The 6,771-nt window shown below is 39.9% G+C and overlaps 1 long non-coding RNA gene across 1 annotated transcript in view; it reads left to right on the forward strand.

The window, feature by feature from the left end:
• Positions 1–2,129: 2,129 nt before the first annotated feature.
• The window catches only part of LOC141763043 (uncharacterized), a 346,783-nt gene continuing 342,141 nt past the window's right edge, over positions 2,130–6,771 (forward strand). Inside the window, exon 1 of the long non-coding RNA XR_012592975.1 lies at positions 2,130–2,290. This is a non-coding gene — a long non-coding RNA (uncharacterized LOC141763043). The remainder of the gene's footprint in view (positions 2,291–6,771) is intronic.

Raw genomic sequence — 6,771 nt, forward strand, 5'->3', positions numbered from 1 at the left:
TGAATCTTGAAGCCACTATTGAAAGATACATTCACCTTTGATCGCTTAAGATACACTAAATACTGAATATTCAAAACTCTTAAATAATACAAAAAGAAACCTTTCTGTTCGTTTGAATTATGCTCTTTCAGAAAGTTAATAAGCTCAGTGGTGCCGGCATGTTTGAAGTCATGTTACAGGACTTTTTAAAGTTGAACATATCGAGCTGTGGGGGGGGGGGGATTCTGCCTTTGATTTCCCTGTCTTTGCTGGCAAGTATAGCTTACATAGAATATTGAATATTTAGTGTTAAAATCAAGTATAATTTTTCATATTTTTCACCATGTTTCAGTATGTAAAGCACGACTCTGAAAGTGTGTTTTTTGCCGCTGTACTGTCACAAACAAATGCCTTTTTCTTCCTTTTAAATCGAACATAGTTATCCGAGGTAAGTGAAGCGGTTTGACCTTCTACTCTTCCAAACAAGCGTCCTCGCTGCAAATCATGTTTTGTGTGCGGATAACATTAGGAATGAGGCTCTCACTTTGCTCATCTTTCAGACAGTAGAATACATCATCAGCGAAGTGCACGGGGGTACAAAGGCATGCTGGCTCCTCAGATTAATTTCAGCATCTCCTTTTTCTCCCCTCCATGGAAAAATAATTCATTTACTTGATATTCAATGCAGGTGAAACTCTCCCGACTTTTCTGCGACTCCCCTCTCTCGCAAACCGTCTCTCTCGTATAGACACACATAAGCGCGCACAAATGCACAATGTCAGGGACAATCGCTTTGAACCAGGCACAGGGCCAAGGGCTGTATAAGAGCCGTAATTTCATCCTATTGCTTAGCTAGGGTCACCTTATGCTTGACCTTCCCATTGGTGTGTGTGGGGCTCAGATAAGAATGTATCCACTGGCAAAGGACCATGGGAGGTTTAATGGAATGGGAAAACACTAGCGGCTTCGGTGGGGTAAGGTGAATACCTCATATTGGTGACATTATGGGCTCATAACCTGCGACGCTTGTTGTCTATTCCTTATCTCATTGTACACTGGCAATAAAAAACACCCCTAAAGGACTTTTCAATCTAGAGTTAAATCGGAGGCGATTTTACAGCAATTGTCTTCATAAAAGTTTACTCGTACATAGCATGCATGCTCTTTTCATGCAATAATATTTGGCCGGACAACCTTTGAATCTTGGTTGAATCTTTTGAATCTTCAAAAATGATTTCTGCCCTTTCTAAAAGAGGCTTATTTCTTATTTTGGGTTTTTTTGAAAAGTGCTCCGGTCCTGTCTCTATCTTGCATCTTTATGTAAAGGAATTAGCTCATTCATTTTCCTATCTGCTCCTCTGAAAGAGGTGACGAACGGCGACAAAAAAATGGCTTTTCCCCAGACACAATAGCACCATTTAAGAACCATTTCCATGGCATTTACAGACTGCTTTCAAAGCACCTGCAGTTACATTCACACAGCGTTTTGCCGTCTATATCGCGGAGCCATGAGGGCATGTACATTCCATTGTGGCCCTTTTGAATTGCTCGGCGGGGGAGCGAGATCTGAATTGAAAAGGCATTTCCTGGATTGACACATTCGGCGAGTTGGCCTGCTTTCACCGCCACTTTTATGAGGAACACACGCGTGCACGCATACATGGAAACCCACACACACACAAATACTGTATGCATCAGCTGAGATTCAGGAAACAACTGTGATGGTACAGTATAAACACTTCTTATTTTATCCAACAGTGTTGGATGTCAAAGGATCATTCACATTGCCTTGTACAGTATCTGATGAAATTGTCAACCTGGTACTAAATTAAGATGTGCGACAATTTCGTTTTCATTAAAAGGGATGGACTATTCGTCAACTATGATCCATTTTGGTGCAGGGGATTTTAGAAAAGCACATAAAACTTCATGACCATAAGACCAAAAAGCAAGATCTTTTTACGGAACAAATGTTTTAATCCTCTATGACTAATATGAATCATATTGAAAGTATGAGGCCTAGGCTTAATATGCAAAGTATCTTCATACAATGGTTCATATCATATCTCACAAAAAGTTATTCCGTGCTTTCTCCGTCGAATGTCCAGCGACACGTGTTAATTTCTGCTCGTTCCATGTATACAGTCTTTTCAAAATAAACTTCTGTCTTCACAGGAAACAACTTGGTTAGGTTTAGACAACAAAACTACTTTGTTAGGTTTAGGAAAAGATCGTGGTTTGGGTTAAAATAACTACGGAAGTGGCGTAATTTAAGTACAGAAGTTAAGTGACAAATAAGTCAATAGAATTAGTAAATAATGTTTTTAATAAAGTCATTTTAGATAGATTTTGAGGTAAATATTGGGGTAAGTTACGTGAGAAATAAATCAACGTTGACTTCTGGTTTCACACGGGACACAAACACTGGTCTCCTGGGGGAAAGTATGATGTTTTTTTCATCCATCCATCCACCCCGACCTCCTGCCTCCTCTTTTATACTTCCTGGTTCACGATTACGTGGATGAAATGTGCATTGATCTTGTGGGTTATACAGTAAATATGAATTACAGTACATTACTTTTCGTAGGTATATATGCGAACGGTGTATGAGAAAAGCCTTTTCTATGTGCAGCTAAAATAAATAAATGAGTTTCCACAATCTACAAGTTAGAAGACAAGACTTTAGTTCCAAGTAATTCATTCATATCATCAATTGATATTAGGATGTGTGTTTTGTGCAGCTACAGCCTCTGTTATTGTAGGATTATACAGATAATTAATCTTCTGCTATTATTTTTTTGTGAGATATGAGAGCTGTTCGGAATGAAACGACATGCAGAAACCCAGTGCCTTCACAGAACAGTGTCACACTGACTTCACATCTCAAGCACAGTTAATGGGTGTAGGGATAACAGCTTGAAGGGCACCGCTGATTTGCATGCAGGGCTTGCCCACATACTGGTCCAAAAAGACGACACAGTAAGGTGATAACGGGGAAACAAAACTGACATTAAACTGACATTGTTTTGAATCGAGCAAATTAGATATGTTGGTAATTTAACGTTTCACGGATATAAAAGGGCAAATGATAATAGGAAGCCAATAATCCATTTTTGAAATGTTTTGACTCACCAAGATGATATTTTGCTAAAACGTAATGGGGCACTACATCACCGACTCTACTTGTTTTGATGCATAATTTCTACATTTACAAAAGGAAAAAAGAAACAAGCTGTTAAGTCCTGGAAATACATTGCTGCCTTGTGTAATTTCGGAGATAAATTTAACCCAGGAATTCCCGGGGTAATTTTATTCAGGGAATTACTCATGGTTCACACACAGAAACCGGATACACAAACACAACATTTCATCTGCAATCTCGACTGTGCACAGGCATTAACAGTCAATGTTCATAATGCATGCACCGAATCGCTCCAATTTGCATATAGCACACAGGCATCAGCTTCCGACCTAAATAATCAGCATACACTCACGTTATCAGCATTCATTAGTAATTGTTTCACACATGTTTTCGCAATCATGCCACTGTCAGTCTTCTCAGACAGAATAAGCTGTCTTCTGCAGACATGTTGAAAATAAACCACCAAATGGAGCCCTGAAGAATAACTTGCAATCTGTGTCCCAATTCAGGGGTTTGGCCTTCCAAACGGTAGCCTTAAGACGTCTCTGTGAGTCAACTGCCCATGTCCACTTGTGTCCGTGCGGACTGTCCACATGTAGCCCGAAATGCTTGACCATGCGTGAAAATGTGTGCCAATATGCAGACACCCAATGTAGCATAAACATTGCCTGTCTCGGAGTCTGTTTTGGAATATATCTTCCCCTTAAATCTGCACCTCATTCAAAAGACAGGATGTAGTCTCATAGAGATAACAAGACTAAGAATCCACAACCATGCTACTAACCATGTGCATGAGCCGAGAAAAAGTTGGCACCATTGGTACCAACCATGTCATACTAGCTTGTCATGAAGGAGGTTAAATAATGCTCCACCTTGTGCTAAATTCTGGCGAGGAAAAACCATCATGGCCATTTTCAAAGGGGTCCCTTGACCTCTGACCTCAGGATATGTGAATGAAAATGGGTTCTTTTACAATGACAGTGACAATTAAGTGAACTTTAACTTGTGGTTTTACACGGGATACAAAGACTGGTTTCCTGGGTGAAAGTTCTGTGTTTTTTGACCCACCCATCCACCCTGACCTCATCCCTACACGCCGCTCTTTACGGTTCTTCCGCATTGATTTTTTTGGGATGTATACAAATTACAGTGCCTTATTTCACTGAATAAGTCAAATGAATTCATGGTGACCACCTGAACCCCTAGAGGCACATGGTAAATATGAAGTAGTCATGTGATACACCCTGACTCTACAGGCTGAACGCACCATCAAACCATTGACCGGCTGATAATGAATCGCTGAATGCCGAGGGCCACTGAGGACTCAACAGTTGTGTCCTCCATACTCAGGCTACGTTTCGCAGACGAATTTCTCAGGGATGCCAAAGCACTTGTCAGGCCATTATTAGGTATTTGATCTTGAAATGGAAGCTTCAAAGGAAGTACGAACTGAATATCAAAGCTGGTAAACAGAAAAAAAGGCCATGTAGTCGGTAGGAATTCCACTACCCAATGGCACAATGATCACTACCAGTGACTCAGCAATTATTTTGCACAGTGTTGAGGTTTCTGTCAGTTATAGCTTCTGAGGCAAAACTGACATTTGGACAATTCATGCAAGCAAACTACCAGCAAGATATTTCAGCTACCAAGGCCAAAAGACTGGATCTCAAGCCAAAACAGCACGCTCAGCAAAACCACCGCCTGGAATAATAACAGCAATAAAACACTTGCAGTAGCTGTGCTGTATTTGATTTGATCAGCGACCCAGAATAAGTTCTATGTCTTCTAAGTCAACATCACCTCTTAAACATCAGCTATTATTCCCCATGTTTTGGTCCAATGACAGCCCCAATTCTGCGGCTCAGGCATCACAGTGAGGTTGTGCTGGCTGAGAGTCTTTTATTACTGTTAACATAAACTTCAGTGGAAGTTTCTTTTTTGGGCAGCCTGTTTTTCTTGATATCATTTTATCACAGCCTGAAAGCTCTGTGAGTCATACGCACACACACACACAGGCTGCATAACTTATCCATGAGAGTTAGTTGTCACCCTATGGGGAAGTGTGTTCAAACAGATGTCCCAGATATCTTTACAGCGAGTGAAAAAAAGGCAGCAGAAATCGACTTATCTCGCTGTCTGCAAAAAGGAGCAGGCATTACCAAAAAATCTCACCATACTGTAGGTGAAAAAGAAAAAAGGGGAAGTTACATAACGACCAGGAATAAACATTTTCAAAGTGATGTATTTCTGACGCGCTCTTGAAGTTAAGCTACGGGGAGTGGTGGAGAGATTAGACGGGAGAGTAAATGTTCAGAAATTCAAAGAAAACTCCGAGATGGGGGGACGAGATTGCATTTTGATTGAACAGTTTTGATTGCACCAGAGTCCATTAAGATAATGACAAAATATGAAAGAGTGGAGACTTTTTTGCTCCGGGATAATTCGGTGCGTGTCTAATTTGTACAGTTGTGCAGCCGGAGTTCAAATAAACCATTACTACTGTTAAAGGATGGTTGCAAGGAAACCACAGAATTGGAACATTTGAGTAGACTTGTGGGACCTTTATCACATTATATTCTTCCCTTTTTACATCTAAAATTACCCTTTTGCCTGCCAACACTCTGGTATATTACCAGAAGGGAGAATACTTAGTATCAAGCAGAGCCACTTTGCTCGTGGCTAACCTTAAGGGAACGAAAATGCGCTGAGAAAGTTTGCCATAAAAAGCATGAAAAGAAGAGCTTGAGGACACCGGTTGCGTAATTTCACCTGAGCAGAGATGATACAAAAGGGAGTAATGTGGCTTTCAGGTCTGCTTTTTTGTGTTAGGTTCCATATTGCCCCCTAACTATAATATCCACCTCAACTAGCTCTTTGAATTACATTGTCATCATTGTAGTAGTTGTCATGGAAACAGTTTTAAAAAGTCATTCAGGGTGCGTTTTCAGCAACAGGTTGTTTTTTTTGTACAAAGAATGTGCAGCTAAGTTTGTTTTTTATTTATTTTTTTGCATTTGGTGCCTTTATGTGTTATTTTAATGTCTAGACAATCTTAATCAGTGCATAGTTCCACTGCCGAAGTCGTCATCTAATCACATTTCATGCGAGGCAGAATTTGTGGATGTCAAGACAACCTGATTGGTGTAGTGCGGATTGTCATAACATCCCATGGGGGCATGAAGCAGTTATTTGCACAGTTGCGATGACATTGCTCCGACAGACTAATGCTATTTAATAATATGAACTGCCTTTAGAGCCTTCATAGTGGAAAATAACAAGGAGCACTTTTCTAATCAGTCATATTTCATTTTCCACTGCTTTGTATGAATGAGCACATGTCGGATTAAAAGCATTTTTTTTGGTACTTTGAATACGGAAAAATACAGATCTGTCTGCAGGGCTTTGAATATAAAAATATCCAACAATGCCACACATCATTGTAACATATTGGTTGAGTACGAAATCCCATACTAACATGCTATTTAGTACGCTAAAAGAGTATGTGAGATATTTTAGTGTGTCCAAAACATTAGTTGAAACCAATAGTACAAAAATTGCATACTTATTCTGGTTAAATATTACAATATGCAAATGCTGGACACTGCAGCAGGATACAAATGGATATAATACAGTAGATGTTTTACTTC

Source organism: Sebastes fasciatus, chromosome 24 (genome assembly GCF_043250625.1).
Source record: "Sebastes fasciatus isolate fSebFas1 chromosome 24, fSebFas1.pri, whole genome shotgun sequence".
NCBI classification, from domain to species: domain Eukaryota; kingdom Metazoa; phylum Chordata; class Actinopteri; order Perciformes; family Sebastidae; genus Sebastes; species Sebastes fasciatus.